Genomic DNA, 19225 nt, shown 5'->3' with positions numbered 1-19225 from the left:
ACCTGCACTTGAAAGACAACAAGATCAGCTAAATCATGGCCAATAAACAGCTACCTTGTCAGTGCTGTCCAGAGACTGGAAAATGTAAATGGAGAGAAAAGGGATAGCCTCAAACCTGATGGCATGAGCATCTATTTCTCTAACTTTCAGTAATTTCTCCCCCCTCGCCTTCTGTCTTTTTCCATTTCCCATTCTTGTTCCACTCTCAGCCCTTCTCTTCTGCGGATGCTGGAAATCTTGAGCAACACACACAAAATGTTGGAGGAACTCAGCAGGTCAGACAACACCTATGTTGACATCTCAGGCTGAGACCCTTCATCAGGATTAGGGTTCAAAGTGTCAGTCTGGATGATAGAAGGGCCCTTCCATGGATAGGTGAGACAGGAAAGTGATCAGCAGAAACGAGGTGAACCTCAGAGGCTGGTAGTGGCATGGGAGCATAGCGCTAGCGCATTGCTTTATGCACCAGCGATCAGGGTTCAATTCCCGCTGTTGTCTGTAAAATGGTTTTACGTTCTCCCCGTAACCACATGGGTTTCCTCCGGATGCTCCGGTTTCCTCCCACATTCCAAAGATATATGGATCATCTCAGTATGGGAAAGATGTGGAAGCTTCAGACTGGGTGCAGAGGAGATTTACCAGGACTTTGCCTGGATCAGTTAGCATGTCTTATGAGGAAAGCTTTGGAAAGAGGAGAGATGAGAGGTGACTTGATAGAGGTGTTCAAAATGATAAGAGACATAGATTGAATGGATAGCCAGAGACTTTTTCCCAAGGTGGAAATAGCTAATACAAGGGGACATAACTTTAAGTTGATTGGGGAAAAGTACAGAGGGAATGTCAGAGGTATGGTTCTAGCACAGAGAGTGGTAGGTGCGTGGAACACCCTGCCAGGGGTGGTGGTAGAGGCAGATACATTACAGACAATTAAGATACTTTTAGATAGGTACAAGGATGATAGGAAAATGGAGGGCTAAGTGCGAGGGACAAGTTAGATTGATCTTGGAGTCGGTTAAAAGGTTGACCCAGTATCATGGGCCAAACAGCATGTACGCTACTGTAAGTGCATTAGGGATGCAGAATTAAAAAGGGTAGCAAATACAGTACTCGAAGTGTTATATGTCAATGCACAGAGTATTAAGAAATAAGATGGATGATCTTATTGCACTATTACAGATTGTCAGGTGTGATGTCATGACCATCACTAAATCATAACTGAAGGTTGGTTGTAGTTGGGAGCCGAATATCCAAGGTTACGTGTTGTTTTGGAGGGATAGGAAAGTCGGCAGGGAAACTGGCCTGGCTCTGCTGGTAAAAAAGGGGCATCAGATCAGTAGAAAGATGTGAGATAGGATTGGAAGATGTTGAATCCTTGTGGGTTGAGTTAAGAAACTGCAAAGGTAAAAAGACCCTGAAGGCAGTTATATACAGGCCTCCCAACAGTAGCTGGAATGTGGGCCACAGATTACTGGGAAATAGGAAAGGCGTGTTAAAAGGGCAATGTGATGAAAGCCATGCAAGATTTTAACTTGCAAGTCGATTGGGAAAATTAGGTTGGTAATGGACTTCAAGAGAGTAAGTTTGCTGATTGCCTATGAGGTGGCGTTTTAGAGCAGATTATCATTGAGCCTACTGGGGATCAGCTAAACTGGACTGGGTGTCATGTAATGAACCAGAGGCGATTAGGGAGCATGAGGTAAAAGAACCCTAAAGAGACAGTGATCACAATATAATTGAGTTCAACTTGAAATTTGATAAGTAGAAAGCAAACTCTGACATAGCAGTATTTCAGTGGAGTAAAGGAAATTACAGTATTATGCGAGAGGAGCTGGCAGGGATGACAACAGAGCAGCAATGGTGAGAGTTTCTGGGGAAAATGAGAAAGGTGCAGGATAGATGTATTCAAAAGCAAAGAAATACTCAAATGGTAAAACAAGGCAAGTCAAAGCTAATGTAAAAGCAAAAGAGAGGGCATACAACAAAGCAAAAAGTAGCAGGAAGACAGAGGATTGGGAAGCTTTTAAAAACCTTCAGAGAGCAACTAAAAGAACCATTAGGAGTTAAAAGATTAAATATGAAAGCAAGCTAGCAAACAATATCAAAGTGGATAGTAAAAGCTTTTTCAAGTGTAAAAAATAAAAGAGAGATGAGAGTAGATACAGGACCACAAGAAAATGAGGCCAGAGAAATAACAATGGGGGAAAAGGAGATGGCAAATGAATTACGTGAGTATTTTGCATCTCTTTTCACTGTGAAAGACATTAGCAGTGTGCCAGATGTTGAAGGGTGAGAAGGTGAGAGTGAGAGTGCAGTTACTATTACAAAGAAGAAGGTAGATAGATCATGAAGACACGCAGTCCTCTTTTATTGTCATTTAGTAATGCATGCATTAAGAAATGATACAATATTTCCTCTGGTGTGATATCACAAAACACAGGACAGACCAAGACTGAAAAAAACTAACAAAACCACATAATTATAACATGTAGTTACAACAGTGCAACAATACCATAACTTCATGAAGAAGTCCATGAGCACAGTAAAAATTCAAAGTCTCTCAAATGTCCCACATCTCACGCAGATGGGAGAAGGAAGAAAAACTCTCCCTGCCATACCCGACCACAGTCCGACTTTGAGTTATCCGAAAACTTCGAGCTCTGATCAGCTGTCCGACACCAAGTACTGAGCGCCATCTCTATCTGAGCGATTCAACCTCCATCTCGGTTGCCAACAGCAGGCAAAGTGGGGGATTTTGAGGCCTTTCCTCCAAAAGATTCCCGACCACGCAGTAAAGACAGCAGCAAACAAGCGTTTCAGAAATTTTTCTGGAAGTTCCTCTGTGCTTTCACATCCCTCTCCATCAAATCAGAATTGTCCACGGCCCCTATTTAACGGATACGTTATCATTTTTCACTGGAGGGCTGCGCACGCACGGCCACTGCTTACTTTCCTCCCTCTCAAAAAGCTGAAAGACCTAAAGGTACATAAGTCACCCGGACCAGATGAACTGCACCCTTAGGTTCTAAAGGAGCTAGCGGTAGTGATTGTGGGAGCATTATTAAAGATCTTTCAAAAATCATTGGACTCTGGCATGGTGCCAGAGGACTGGAAAATTACAAATGTCACTTCACTCTTTAAGAAAGGAGGAAGTTAACAGAAAGGAAATTATAGACCAGTTAGCCTGATCTCAGTAGTTGAGAAGATATTAGAGTCAATTGTTAAGGATGAGCTTATGGAGTATGTGGTAACAAAGGACAAGATAGGACAAAGTCAGCATGGTTTCCTTAAGGAAAAATCTTGCCTAACGAACCTGTTGGAATTCTTGGAGGAAATTACAAGTAGGATAGATAAAGGGGATGCCGTGAATGTTGTACATTTGGAGTATCAGAAGGCCTTTGATAAGGTGCTACACATGAGGCTGCTTAGCTAATTAAGAGCCCATGGTATTACAGGAAAGTTACTGGCATGGTTAGAACATTGGCTGATTGGTAGGAGGCAGTGAGTGGGAATGAAAGGATCCTTTTCTGGTTGGCTAGTGACGTTCCATAGGTGTTGGGACGACTTCTTTTTATGCTGTATATCAATGATTTAGATGATGGAATAGATGGCTTTGTTGCCAAGTTTGCAGACGATCTGAAGATTAGTGGAGGGGCAGGTAGTGTTGAGGAAACAGGTGGAATGCAGAAAGACTTGGACAAATTAGGAGAATGGACAAGGAAGTGGCAAATGAAATGCAATGTTGGAAAATGCGTGGTCATGCACTTTGGTAGTAGAAATAAATATGCAGTCTATTTTCTAAACAGGAAGAAAATCTAAAAATCTGTGATGCAAAGGGACTTGGGAGTCCTCATGCAGAACACCCTAAAGGTTAACTTGCAGGTGGAGTTGGTGGTGAGGAAGTCAAATGCAATGTTAGCATTCATTTGAAGAGGTCTAGAATACAAGAGCAGGGATGTGATGCTGGGGCTTTATAAGGTACTGGTGAGGCATCACCTTGAGTATGTGAACAGTTTTGGGCTCATCACCTAAGAAGAGAGGTGCTGGCATTGGAGAGGGTTCAGAGGAGGTTCACAAGGATGATTCTGGGAATGAAAGGGTTATTATATGAGGAACATTTGATGGCTCTGGGTCTCTACTTGCTGGAATTTAGAAGGATGAGGGGGATCTCACTGAAACCTTTTGAATGTTGAAAGACCTAGATAGAGTAGATGTGGAAAGGATGTTTCCTATGGAGAAGGAGTCTAGGACAAGAGAACACAGCCTCAGGATAGAGGGGTGTTCATTTAAAACAGAGATGCGGAGAAATTTCTTTAGCCAAAGGATGGTGAATTTGTGGAGTTTGTTGCCACATGCATCTGTGGAGGCCAGATTGTTGGGTGTATTTAAGGCAGAGATTGATGGGTTCTTAATTGGACAAGGCATCAAAAGTTACTGGAAAAAGGCCGGGGAGTGGGGCTGAGACGGTGGGGGGAGAAAAGGATCAGCCATGATTGAATGGTGGAGCAGACTTGATGGGCCAGATGGCATAATTCTGCTCGTATCTCTTACAGTCTTATGGTAATATTCTAATGTTCTATGAAATAGGCTCACCAGCAGTGCATCTAAACAGCAAAATTCACTGGATTTTTAAAATAATCTACTAGAGTATAAATATAACAGGCCAATTACAGTATGTGCTTGTGTACAGATTATCATTTAAGTGCCTCTACATTAATGAAGAGCACACTCCATAAAATGGTAGTACGTACCAAGTGAATGCCTAAGCACCCAGTAAAATATGAATTGCATCTCATGTTTAGGTCATCCACTGCCTCACAGCGGAGAGGGGGGTGGGAGTGCATAGTCCTGAGCCAAGGAAAGGCTTTGATCTGTTCTGTCTTTCTCAACCAGACAGGAAGGGAAGACTAGACCAGAATGATCATTCACTCTGTTACCAGAAACACTGACCGCAGTGGAAACAAGGCCAAGTGATTTATCTGCCAATAAATCCAATGTTCTATTTCTTTCTTCAATTCTGTTATTTCCACGTTGTGCTGATAAGACTCACCAAGAAATAATGATGTCTTTGGAATCTGACATCAGCTCAAAGAGCTCTTATGATCCTGCTTTTAAATGTTAATGACTTGCCTTTATAGGATAAACGACTTGCTGCCAACTTAAATATCTGATAGAGAAAATATTATACAGGCAATCTCTCGAATGAGGACTCACCCACAATTCATTCACCTTTAGTAGAAATGTGAATGGTTTGGAGAATTGCTGAGGGTGACTCACGATTTCCCAGATAATAATTTCTCAATCTCCACAGGATCTAAGAACGATTATGTGAAGTAAAATTAACATAGATTTCCTGACATACAATAAAATGGAGCAAGCCACATAGCCACTGTTTACTCCCCCCAGGAAGTTAATTACTTTTCTTCTCACGTTTATAAAATAACACAAACTCTTCAACCTGCCATCTCGAATGACCAAAGGGTCACAAGTTCAGACTGCCTGGCTTCATTTATAGGCAGTTTGTCAGTCTACAGAAGATTAGTTCCCATTTGAAAGTAAAACGTTACGGCTTCGGGAAGATGTTTAGTGGCGGTGCAGGAGCAGCCGCCTCAGCTGTGCTGTTGATTATGGTTATAAGGTAAATTAAATAACTGACAGGAAAAATGATCAAATAAACTTCACCTGTGAGCCTGTCAGAGGCATTCTCGCTCCTGGTGCAACCTCCTCTATATCGGCGAGACCCGGTGTAGATTGGGGTCCACTTTGTTGAGCATCTTTGCTCCATCCGCCGCAAAAGGCCACCCATTTCATTTCTTGTGCTCATTCCCATTCTGAACCGTCTGTCCATGGCATCCTCCAGTGCTGCGATGAGGCCACACTCGGTTTGGAGGAGTAACACCTCATATTACGTCTAGGTAGGCTCTATCCTGATGGCATGAACATCTATTTCTCTAACTTCCAGCAATTACTCCCACTTCCTCCTTTTCTCCTTTGTGTTCCCCATCTGGTTCTCATCTCACCCCTTCTCTTCTCCTCACCAGCCCATCACCTCTCTTTTGTTCCCCTCTGCCTTCTGTTTTCTGGCAGGCAGGTTTGCCTCTGCAACGCGGGTGTGTTTAAACTAAGTAGTGGGGGGGGAGGGGACAATCTAGAAACATAAGGATGGAGATAAAGGGAAAGTGAGAATAAGAAAAGTTAAGAAAGATAGCAGAATCAACAGAGCAGAAAGATCAAGAAGGGATTGTACAGTATGGCCAAGTGAAATAGGAATTGATATGGGAGGTGAGGGGAGTAATGAATTAAAAGTATTGTATATGAATGCACGGAGTATAAGAAATAAAGTGGATCAGCTTGAGGCACAGTTGGAAATTGGTAAGTATGATGTTGTGGGAATAACAGAGACATGGCTTCAAGTGGACAAGGCCTGGGAAATGAATATTCAAGGTATACGTCCTATCGAAAGGACAGACTGATGAGCAGAGGGGGTGGGGTGGCTCTGTTGGTGAGGAATGATATTCAGTCCCTTGCGAGGGGGGACATAGAATCAGGAGACGTGGAGTCAGTATGAATAGAACTGAGAAATTCTAAGGGTAGAAAGACCCTAATGGGAGTTATCTACAGGCCCCCAAACAATAGTCTGGATGTAGGGTGTAAGTTGAATCAAGAGTTAAAATTGGCATATCGTAAAGGTAATGCTATAGTTGTTATTGGGGACTTCAACATGCAGGTAGACTGGAGGAATCAGGTTGATACTGGACCCCAAGAAAGGGAGTTTGCGGAGTCCCTCTGAGATGGATTCTTAACAGCTTGTACTGGAGCCTACCAGAGAGAACGCAATTCTAGATTTAGTGTTGTGCAATGAACCGGATTTGATCAGGGACCTCGAGGTAAAGGAGCCATTAGGAAGTAGTGACCATAATATGATGTTTTAATCTACAATTTGAGAGGGAGAAGGGAAACTTGGAAGTGTCAGTATTACAGTTGAACAAAGGGAACTATGGTGCTATGAGGGAGGAGCTGGCCCAAGTTCAATGGAACAATACCCTAGCAGGGATGACAGTGGAACAGCAATGGCAAGTGTTTCTGGGAATAATGCGGAAGGTGCAGGATCAGTTCATTCCAAAGAGGAAGAAAGATCCTAAGGGGAGTAAGGGGAGGCCGTGGCTGACAAGGGAAGTCAAGGACAGTATAAAAATAAAAGAGAAGAAGTATAACATAGCAAAGACGAGTGGGAAGCCGGAGGACTGGCAAACTTTTAAAGAGCAACAGAAAGTAACTAAAAAGGCAATACGCAGAGAAAAAATGAGGTATGAAGGTAAACTAGCCAAGAATATAAAGGAGGATAGTAAAAGCTTCTTTAGGTATGTGAAAAGGAAAAAAATAGTTAAGACCAAAATTGGGCCCTTGAAGACAGAAGCGGGTGAATTTATTATGGGGAGCAAGGAAATGGCAGATGAGTTGACCAGGTACTTTGGATCTGTCTTCACTAGGGAAGACACAAGCAATCTCCCAGATGTAATAGTGGCCAAAGGACTAGGGTAATGGATGAATTGAAGGAAATTTATATTAGGCAGGAAGTGGTGTTGGATAGGCTGTTGGGTCTGAAGGCTGATACATCCCCGGGACCTGATGGTCTGCATCCCAGGGTACTTAAGGAGGCGGCTTTAGAAATCGTGGACGCATTGGTAATCATTTTCCAATGTTCTATAGATTCAGGATCAGTTCCCGTGGATTTGAGGGTGGCTAATGTTGCCCCTCTCTTCAAGAAGGGCGGAAGAGAGAAAACAAGGAATTATAGACCAGTTAGCCTGACGTCGATGGTGGGAAAGATGCTGGAGTCAATTAAAAAAGATGAAATTACGATTCATCTGGATAGTAGTAACAGGATTGGTCCGAGTCAGCATGGATTTATGAAGGGGAAATCGTGCTTGACTAATTTTCTGGAATTTTTTGAGGATGTAACTATGAAAATGGACAAGGGAGAGCCAGTGGATGTGGTGTACCTGGACTTTCAGAAAGCCTTTGATAAAGTCCCACATAGGAGATTAGTGGGCACATGGTATTGGGGGCAGAGTACTGACATGGATTGAGAATTGGCTGGCTGACAGAAAACAAAGAGTAGCGATTAATGGGTCCCTTTCGGAATGGCAGGCAGTGACCTGTGGAGTACCGCAGGGTTCAGTGCTGGGACCACAGCTGTTTACAATATATATTAATGATTTAGATGAGGGAATTAAAAGTAACATTAGCAAATTTGCCGATGACACAAAGCTGGGTGGCAGTGTGAAATGTGAGGAGGATGTTATGAGAATGCAGGGTGACTTGGACAGGCTGGGTGATTGGGCAGATGCATGGCAGATGCAGTTTAATGTGGATAAATGTGAGGTTATCCACTTCGGTGGTAAGAACAGGAAGGCAGATTATTATCTAAATGGAGTCAAGTTAGGAAAAGGGGAAGCACAACGAGATCTAGGTGTTCTTGTACATCAGTCACTGAAAACAAGCATGCAGGTACAGCAGGCAGTGAAGAAAGCTAATGGCATGCTGGCCTTCATAACAAGGGGAATTGAGTATAAGAGCAAAGAGGTCCTTCTGCAGCTGTACAGGGCCCTAGTGAGACCACACCTGGAGTACTGTGTGCAGTTTTGGTCTCCAAATTTGAGGAAGGACATTCTCGCTATTGAGGGAGTGTGGCGTAGGTTCACAAGGTTAATTCCCGGGATGACGGGACTGTCATATGTCGAAAGATTGGAGCGACTGGGCTTGTATACTCTGGAATTTAGAAGTCTGAGAGGGGATCTTATTGAAACATATAAGATCATTAAGGGTTTGGACACGCTGCAGGCAGGAAGCATGTTCCCGCTGATGGGTGAGTCCAGAACCAGAGGCCACAGTTTAAGAATTAGGGGTAGGCCATTTAGAATGGAGTTGAGGAAACACTTTTCCACCCAGAGAGTGGTGGATATATAGAATGCTCTGCCCCAGAAGGCTGTGGAGCCTAAGTCTCTGGATGCTTTCAAAAAAGAGATGGATAGAGCTCTTAAAGATAGTGGAATCAAAGGTTATGGGGATAGGGCAGGAACTGGATACTGATAGTAGATGATCAGCCATGATCACAGTGAATGGCGGTGCTGGCTCAAAGGGCCGAATGGCCTACTCCTGCACCTATTGTCTATTGTCTATTGTCTCCCATGATCCACTCTCCTCTCCTATCAGATTCCTTCTTCTTCAGCCCCTTACCTCTTCTGCCTATCACCTTGCTGCTTCTTACTTCATCCCCCCCGCCCCATCCACTGATCTTCCCCCTCACCTTGTCTCACCTATTACCTGCCAGCTTGCACCCTACCTTCTTATTCTGGATTTCGCCCCCTTTCTTTCCAGTCCTTACCTGCTGAATTCCCCCAGCATTTTATGTGTGATCCTCAAAATTTCCAGCATCTGCAGCATCCTTTCTGTTCATAAATAATTTCTTGTCCATAAGTGCAGAAATGCCTTTCTGAACAATGTTTGGTACTGTACTATTCCTTGAATTGAGATGCCATTTAGGTAAAGGGTTATGACAGCCCTGGGCCAGTGGCTATACTTCACTAGGAGTTTGAGGACATCTGGTATGTTACCAAAAACATTATCAAATTTCTACTAATCATTTCATTACAACAGTGCAGATAGAAAATAAGGTGCAAAGTTACAGCAGAGTAGACCGTGAAGTCAAGAGTCTATCTGATCATGATCGATAACCAGTAAAACACTTTGGATACTGAAGATTCTTTATAACGAATTCAGAGTCGGAATCAGAATCAGGGTTAACATCACAGACATAAACTCAGTGGTCATTTTTTTCGGTACCTCCTGTACCTGATAAAGTGGCCACTATGGGTATGTTTACGGTCATCTACTGCTGTAGCCCATCCACTTCAAGGTCTGACGTGTTGTACATTCAGAGATGCTCTTCTGCCCACCACTGTCGTAATGTGTATTTATTTGAGTTACTGTCACCTTCCTGTTAGCTTGAACCAGTCTGGTTGTTCTCCTCTGACCGCTCTCATAAGCAAAGCGATTTGGCTCACAGAATTGCAGGTTTGCTGGAAGCTTTTTGTTTCTTGCACCACTCTCTGTAAATTCAAGAGACATTAGTGTGTGAAAATCCCAACACTGTCAACCTACGCAGCAGCTTTGAGTGACCCCAAAGTCTCTCAGATCCTCCACACTGCCAAGAGTTAAATTGGACCAGCCAATAACTTCACACTTATCTGGGTTGAAGTCCATCTGCCACTTCTCAGCCCAGTTCCGCATCCTAGTCGTGCAAAAGAAGAACAAAATGTTAAGGTGGTGTTCATCGGTTCATGGACTATAATCTGATGGTAGAGGGGAGGAAGTTTTTTTTTATTTTTTTCTGTTTTTCTTTTATTTATTATTTGCACAATTTGTCTTCTTTTGCATATTGGTTGTTCATCAGTCTTTGGAATTCATAGCTTTACATAAATTCTACTGGATTTCTTTATTTTCCTGTAAGTGCCTGCAAGGAAATTATTCTCAAGGTAGTATACGGTGATGTATCTGTACTTTTATGATATATTTACTTTGACTTTGACTATAATGTAGAGGACTCCATAGTGCAACGGGAACTTCTCAACTCTAATTGAAAAGGAAAATGAAGCCTTATCTGATGGGAAGGACAGAGCATTTGTCAGCGCTGTCTTCTGTCAGCTCCGCAGCAAAATGCCACCCTGGATTATTTGTTCAGGTCTCTGGATTTGAGCATCTAATCTTCTGATTGAGATGTATGGCTACTTCAGCCATTCCATAGCTGACGTGCTGCTTGCAAATGTAGAACTCAAGACTGTCTACTTTCCTTTAGTTTTGATTTTTATTGTGCACTGCAAGTTTTTCTCTGCCTCTACTGGGCTTGATTTGAGGTTGCAGAGGGTATTTTTGACACGCTACACGGCACAGATGTGTCTAAGTTTCGTTCTGTTCCTGGAAAACTCATTTGGACACTAATCAGTATTGTGCCCCTTATTAATCAATCAAACGGGCTAGAGGAGAACAGCTCTGCTGCATTGTGCCTTCATTATTGTGCATGATCTGCTTTAGAAACTGCAGATTCTGCTGTTATTATGAGAAACAGCTGTATCATAGGGACTGGATATTTATTTATCTAAACCGTATTGTTAAGATAATTTGGACTAAAATGTGTATAGGGGGTGGGGGAGGGAAGGGGGTAGCTGGTGAAGGATGCAGAACTGATTTCGTGACCTACAGACTCAGTTTCAAGGACTCAGCATTATAAAATGCTGGAAGAACTCATCAGGTCATGCAGCATCAGGTTCTCGGTTTTATTTTCTATAAGGCCATAAGAGAAAGGAGCAGAATTAGGCCATTTGGCCCATCAATCTGCTCTGCCATTTCATCATGGCCGATCCATTTTCCCTCTCAGCCCCTATCTCCTGCCTTCTCCCCGTCTCCCTTCATGCCCTGACTAATTAAGAATCTATCAACCTCCTGCTTAAGTATACCCAATCACTTGGCCTCCACAGCCGCTTGTGGCAACGAATTCCACAGATTCACCATTCTCTGGATAAAGAAATTGCTCTTCCCCTCCATTCTAAATAGATGTCCCTCTATCCTGAGGCTGTGTCCACTGTTCTTAAAATCCCCAACCATAAGAAACATTTATCTACTTATTTGTTTGCACAATTTGCCTTCCTTTGCATATTGATTGTTTGTCAGTCTTTGTTTATTAATAGTTTTTCATAAATTCTATTGTATTTCTGTATTTTCCTATAAATGCCTGCTAGAAACTGAGTCTCAAATTCATATATGGCACCATTTACTGTCTGTACGTAGTTAGATGATAAATTTACTTTGATTTAGATTGATAAACCCAAGAAGTTTTTCATTGCCATCTAAGTTCTATTTGGGGTAAATTGATCAGTCAAGGGGAAAAATAACTACAGCCATTTTACTTTTATTTCTTATATTTAACTATTATCTCTGTTTAAATGTTAATATAATTATTTGCACACCTCCTCTGTTAGAGCTATTACAGGGGTTGTTCATTTATTCCATATCTATATTTCTAACTTTATTCAAAGTTCAATGTAAATTTATTATCAAAGTACATATATGTCACTATATACAACCCTGAGATTCATTTTCTTACAGGTAATGACAGTAAATACAAGATACACAATAGAATCAGTGAAAGACCACACCCAACAGGACCGACAAACAACCCATGTGCAAAAGTCAGCAAACTGTGCAAATACAAAAATTATATTAACAAATTACAAATTAATAACATGCAAATTATATAATCCTTTATCATTGCTGAATGTTGTATTTTTGTAGATGTAGTGACAACATACCACAGGGAATTCCTGTTCTTACAGAAATGGATACAATGAATAAAGTTGATCCTTCAAAGTTCAAAGTAAATTTAGTATCAGAGTACATGTATGTTACCATATACTACCCTGAGATTCATTTTCTTGTGGATATACTCAATAAATCTATAGAAAACAACCAATGAAAGACTGCCCAACTGGCATTCAACCAGAGTGCAGAAAACAACAAACTGTGCAAACACAGAAGAAGAATTCTTCCTGATATCCTGGTTGGTGGGGGTCCCTGATGATGGATGCTGCGCTCCTGCGAAAGTGTTTCATATAGCTGTGCTCTGTGGCTGGGAATCCCTTACCTGTAATGCACTGGGTCATATCTACTACTTCTTGTCGGATTTTCCATTAAAAAACCCTTGATCCTTGAGTCACCATTCTAACCAGTTCCATTCCCCCATAAACCTACAATCTTTCCCATATTTTATATTTATATATTTATGCACATTTTATTCCATATCTGCACTTTAACCTCTAACTTTATTATATAACTCTTTACAATTGTTGAATGTGGTTGTTATTTTTGTTGCATACCTTGCCCTGACCAAGACACCACAGCAAATCCCTGATACATGTAAAGGTAGAAGCTGATCCTGCACTTCACTTCATCTTTGGGTGAGAGCATTGAAGTGACATATGAAAGGACAGCAGCAAATGAACTAACGTAGTGTGTGGCTCTCTGTATGTCTGCTGCATTGCCCTGCACTATCAATGCACTCTTTTCAATCGAACAGTTTCACCAAGACAGCAGAGCATCCTCCTAAAAAAGGATTCTTATCAGATTGCAGTTTATAATGAAGGGAGCAGAACTCTGCACGATTGTTGGGCTGGATTACTGGACTTCTGTATCCTATTACATCAGCTTTCTCCATCTGCAAACCAGGCCCATTCTGCATGGCCACAATTACCATGGAAAGTAGTAAGAATGTATATTAATGATCCCTGCTTGTTTTAAATTTTGTCATGTCGGGCTTTACAAGCATTTATATTATAAAATCTGTCAGTAAAAATTACATTTGCAAAATAAATTTGTGAAGTAGTTTCACACATCAGCCTTAAGTGTGTCCAGATTGCAACTCACATTGCTGTGGAAGTATGGGGAGCATGGTAGTGTAATGGTTAGCGCAATGCTTTACAGTACAGCCGACCTGGGCTCAATTCCCACTATTGTCTCTGTGATCGCATGGGTTTCCTCCCACATTCCGAAGATGTACATGTTAGTAGGTTAATTGGTCATTGTAATTTGTCCTGTGATTAGGTTAGGGTTGCTGAGCGGCGTGGCTCGAAGGGCTTGAGGGGCGTATTCCATGCTGTATCTCAATAAATAAATAACCCAGGTTCACCTCTCACCATCGTCTGTCAGGAGTTTGTATGGGTTTCTTCTGGATGCTCGGGGTTCCTCCTACCTTCCAAAGGCTTACAGGTTAGTAAGTTCATTGGTCCCATGGCTGTAATTAGACAGCACAGCCTCACTGGGCTGGAAGGGCCTGTTACTGTGATGGAACCCTAAATAAATAAATGCAGTAAGTTCGCAGAAGGAGCTCGTGGAATCAGTTGATGAGAGGGCAAATTTGGGAACGAGATGTCAATAGACAATAGACAATAGGTGCAGGAGTAGGCCATTCAGCCCTTTGAGCAGGCACCACCATTCACTGTGATCATGGCTGATCATCCACAATCAGTACCCTTTTTCTGCCTTCTCCCCATATCCCTTCACTCCGCTATCTTTAAGAGCTCTATCTAACTCTTTCTTGAAAGAACTCAGAGAATTGGCCTCCCCTGCCTTCTGAGGCAGAGCATTCCACAGAACCACAACCCTCTGGGTGAAAAAGTTTTTCCTCAACTCTGTTCTAAATGGCCTACCCCTTATTCTTAAACTGTGGCCTCTGATTCTGGACTCACCCAACAAAGGGAACATGTTTCCTGCCTCTAGCGTGTCCAATCCCTTAATAATCTTCTATGTTTCAATCAGATCCCCACTCATCCTTCTAAATTCCAGTGCATACAAGCCCAGTCGCTCCAATCTTTCAACATATGACAGTCCCGCCATGCCAGGAATTAACCTTGTGAAACTACGCTGCACTCCCTCAATAGCTAGAATGTCCTTCCTCAAATTTAGAGACCAAAACTGCACACAGTACTCCAGGTGCGGTCTCACCAGGGCCCTGTACAGCTGCAGAAGGACCTCTTTGCTCTTATACTCATTTCCCCTTGTTATGAAGGCCAACATGCCATTAGCTTTCTTCACGGCCTGCTGTACCTGCATGCTTGCTTTCAGTGACTGATGAACAAGGACACCTAGATCTCATTGTAAGAGGGAAAATAACATGTCCTCCCCAGTTATCAAGAATAACCGGAGATACAGAATACTTAAACATAAAAAAATACAGAAGCCTGAGCAAAATAATAATCAAAAACACTGAAACCAAAAGTTCAAGGTAGATTTATTATCAAATTACATATCTGTATTGAATCTTGAATCATCACCATATACTGGTCAGAGATGTACTTTTCTGGGGGCATTCACAGTAGAACAAAGAAATACAATGGAATCAAAGAAAAACTACGCACAAAAACTGACAAGCAAGCAATGTGAAAAAGAGCACAAACTATGGAAATAAAAAGCAATTATAATAATAATAATAAATATGTAAATAAATAATAATGAGAACGCGAGTTGCAGAGTCCTTGAAAGTGAGCCCGTACATTGTGGAATTAGTTCAGAGGAGAGGTGAGTGAAGTTATCCACACTGGTTCAAGATCCTGATGGTTGAGGGGTAATAACTGTTCCTGAATCTGGTGGTGTGGGTTCTGAGGCTCCTATACCTTCTGCCCGATGGTACTAGCGGGAAGAGAGCCTGACCTGGTGTTGGGGGTCCTTGATGGTGGACGTTGCTTTCTTTTAGAGGTGCTCCTTCTAGATGTCATTAAATAAGGCTACACTTGAGAGAGGGAAGTAGGGTGCACGTTCCACCTTGATGATATTTAATCTGACATTTCATTTCTCCACCGATGTAGTTTCATGTCTCTATTGCAAACTCTGAAAATCCAATGTGCTGTACAGTCAAGCAAGTCTCTGTGTCAGTGCCGACTTGGAAAGTTCCCAAATGATCAATTTATAAAAGGGAATAGTGTAGGAGTATTCACTCGAGCTTATTTTCATCCCATGTAAACATATCATCCAGATTTCTTTTTGACTAAATCTCATTCTGAAGCCTCAGTCTTGTCTTCAACCTGATATCTTCTCATGGCCCTCACTGCTTCCTTCAACCGCAATTTAGATCGGAGATGAGGAGGAATTTCTTTAGTCCAAGGCTGGTGAAACTGTGTAATTCATTGACAGACGGCTGTGAAGGTCAAGTTATTGAGTGCATTTAAAGCAGAGATTGATAAATTCTTGATTAGTAATGGCATTAAAGGTTACGGGGAGAAGGCAGGAGAATGGGGTTGAGAGGGAAAGGGTTCAGCCATGATGAAATGGCGGGGCAAGCTCAATGGGCTGAATGGCCTAATTCTGCTCCTGTATCTTACAGTCTTATGGTCTAATTTAAAACCATTAACCTAATATTTAATTTAATTCACAGCTGCACCCTTCCCTTCATCCAATCCTTCACGTCTCCACAAGCTCTCAGCTCCCTGACTTCACCATCCACAGCAGATTCTGTGAGCCTCTGCAATGAAATGAAGCTGTGACCTACTCCAGCTGCAGTGATGCCTGGCTTCACGTCCTCTGTCCTCTGTAAATGCTATTTACTTACTTTGATTGTTTGCACAATTTAATTTTTCTTTCTCTCTATACATTGGATATTTGACGGTCTTTTTTTTTAATGGGTTCTTCTGAAGTTTTGTGGCTGCCTGTAAGGAGATGAATCTCAGGGATGTATAATGTATATATACTTTGACAATAAATGCACTTTGAACTTCGAGTCCCCGAGTTTATCTCCCTTTCTTTAAACACAGAATATAGAACATTACAGCACACTACAGGCCCTTTGCCACACAAAGTTTAAATTATTAGATTATGAGGACATGCAGTCCTCTTTTATTGTCATTTATTAATGCATGCATTAAGAAATGATGCAATGTTTTTCCAGAATGATATCACGGAAACACATGACAAACCGACTTAAAAACTAACAAAAACCACATAATTATAACATATAGTTACAACAGTGCAAAGCAACACCGTAATTTAATAAGAACAGACCATGGCACGGTAAAAGTCTCAAAGTTTCTCGAAAGTTCCATCATCTCACACAGACGGTAAACCTCCAGCGCCGCCAACTTGCTCATGCAACATACTGGAAGCATCCGACAACAGTCCAACTCCGTGTCCGTCTGAAAACTCTGAGCCTCCGACCAGCTTTTCGACACCGAGTACCAAGCAGCATCTCTGCCGAGCGCTTTGACCCTGGCCCCGGCCCCGGCCCCGGCCCCGGCAATAGGCAAAGCCGAGGATTTGGGGCCTTCCCCTCTGGAGATTCTCGATCGCGCAGTAGCAGCGGCAGTGAAGCAGGCATTTCAGAAGTTACTCCAGGTGTTCCTCCATGTCTCTCATGGCTGTCTCCATCAAATCCGGATTGTGCACGGGCCCCTAGTTACACATAATCGATATCATTCGGAACGGCTGCTCGGCTGTGTCGCGTCGCCATCTTCAAAGTGCCAACCTTTTAACCTATTCTACGACCTATCTAACCCTTCCCTCTAAAACTACCACCACCCCCGGTAGTGCGTTCCATGCACCCACCACTCTCTATGTAAAAATCCTAGCTCTGCAATTTCCCCCATATTTTCCTCCAATCACCCTCTCTTACTAGTCTGTTCCATCCTGGGAAAAAAGTACGTGGCTCCACTCGATCAATGCTTCTTGTCATCATGAACTCATTATGGCAGTGGAGGAGACCATGCGGACAGACGAGTCAGGGTGGGAAATGGAAGTTAAATGGGTAGCCGATGGAGATCCTGTCTTTTATGGCAGAAAAGAGTGAAGATGCTCAAAGGTGTTGAACAGGTTCAGAGAATGAAATGTGTTTTGCTTTAACTTTTTCTGATTTATTCATGGATGAGGGCAATGTTTCAGACATTCATTAATGAAAGCAAGAAGGTGTCAGTGAACTGCTTTCTTTTCCTCCTGTCGCCCATGTATAGTGATCAAGATTCAACTTCACCACTGTCTGTATGGAGTTTGTATGACTTCCCCTGAGGTAGCCATTCTTGGGTCTGGAGGCCTTTCTACATGCGTGTGTGGGAAAGGGACTTGCTTTGCTACTGCTGTTCCGGTTCTCTTGTTGTTGCTTGTGTAGTTCTGTTGAACGTTGTGGGCACGCTATGCTGACGCAGGAATGTGTGGTGCCCCCAGAACATCCTTGGGTGAGTAGGTTGTTAAAGCAAATGACACATTTTACTGTATGTTTTGAGGTACATGTCATGAATCAACCAATGAGCAAGATAGAAGGTGATTTTAACCACCTACCTTGTGAGGTGATTTCAGGAGCTGCTGAGGCCAAAGTCAGCGTTCCCTGCAATCTCCCCGTTCTGACGGAGGCCTCCCTCCGTCCAAGGAAATGTGCTTCCTGTCAATTTCTTGTTCTGGGATTAATATGGCGGTGCCAGTCATGTTGACTCAGTCAGTGTTTTGTACTAAACATTTCATTGCAGATGGTTGAAACCAAATAATTCCAAGGGCTCTTTGCATTTGCCATAGTGCAAGCAATAGAGGGAAGCATGCCAATCCCTTCGCACTTAGTACAGGTTGCCTTAATGGAACAGATTTGATGTTTTTTTTCTTGTGGAGCAGAAAGTAACCATATTAGCATACATGTCTTGTCTTCTATCAACCGTACATAATTCAGCTTGAACGGGACTCGAACAATAATCTCATGGGATAGTCTCATTTCCGTGTCTGAAATATTTCAAAGTTCAAAGTAAATTTATCACCCAAGTATGTGTAACTCACCTTATACTACCCTGAGATTCATCTTCTTGCAGGTGTTCACAGTAGAAATACACTAGAATCAATGAAGCTGAGTCCATTGTGTTCTGTGATCAGTTCAGTGTAGTGGTGAGTGACGTTATCCACTCCGGTTCAAGAGACTGATGGTTGAGGAGTAACAAATGTTCCTGAACCTGGTGGTGTGGGACCTAAGGCTCCTGTATCTCCTTCCCATTGACAGCACCTTGATGGGTAGGATGTCCACCCAGTCTCAGGCAATGCAAGATCCAAGGCAAAAGCATGCAGTATTTGTTACTACCTGTCTGACGGTGAACAATCTGGACAGGTATCTACTTCAAAGACTTAGAACTTAAAGGGGAACTTTTAAGAGCTTCAGTGATGATGCATTGACAGCTTTTCATGAGGCAGAAAATCTGAATGAAACGTTAGAGCTTTTGACATTATATTATAGCACTTGTCCAGAACAGCTATTCGGACATGGTTGGTCTACTGAAGAATGGTCATGTAATGATATCAGAGAAAAACCACAAGTAATTCAGCAGTTGTCTATCACTCTAATGGCACTCCTTATGCTGTTCTAAGTTAAAATAATGTTTTTAAGGGTGTTTATATTTCATTTAATGGATTATTGGTAAGTTGGCGCCAGAAGTGTGATGACTCCAGCACATTCTTTGCTGATTTGATTTGATGCAAATGAACATTTCACTGAATGTTACGATGTGACAAATAGATCTAATCTTTATTTATACTTTTCACCTTTACAGTATAATCAATTTTACTTTCCACTAAAGTCAACAGAAAGTAAAATCTCTCAGAGAGGTGAAAAGCAATCAAACCCTGCAAGTACTCTGAATCTGTAAATCAATTATATGGGTCC

The sequence above is a fragment of the Mobula hypostoma genome, chromosome 16, assembly GCF_963921235.1.
Source record: "Mobula hypostoma chromosome 16, sMobHyp1.1, whole genome shotgun sequence".
In the NCBI taxonomy this organism is placed as follows: Eukaryota; Metazoa; Chordata; class Chondrichthyes; order Myliobatiformes; family Myliobatidae; genus Mobula; species Mobula hypostoma.
The sequence above is the reverse complement of the archived record's forward strand: the minus strand, read 5'-3'. Positions refer to the sequence as shown.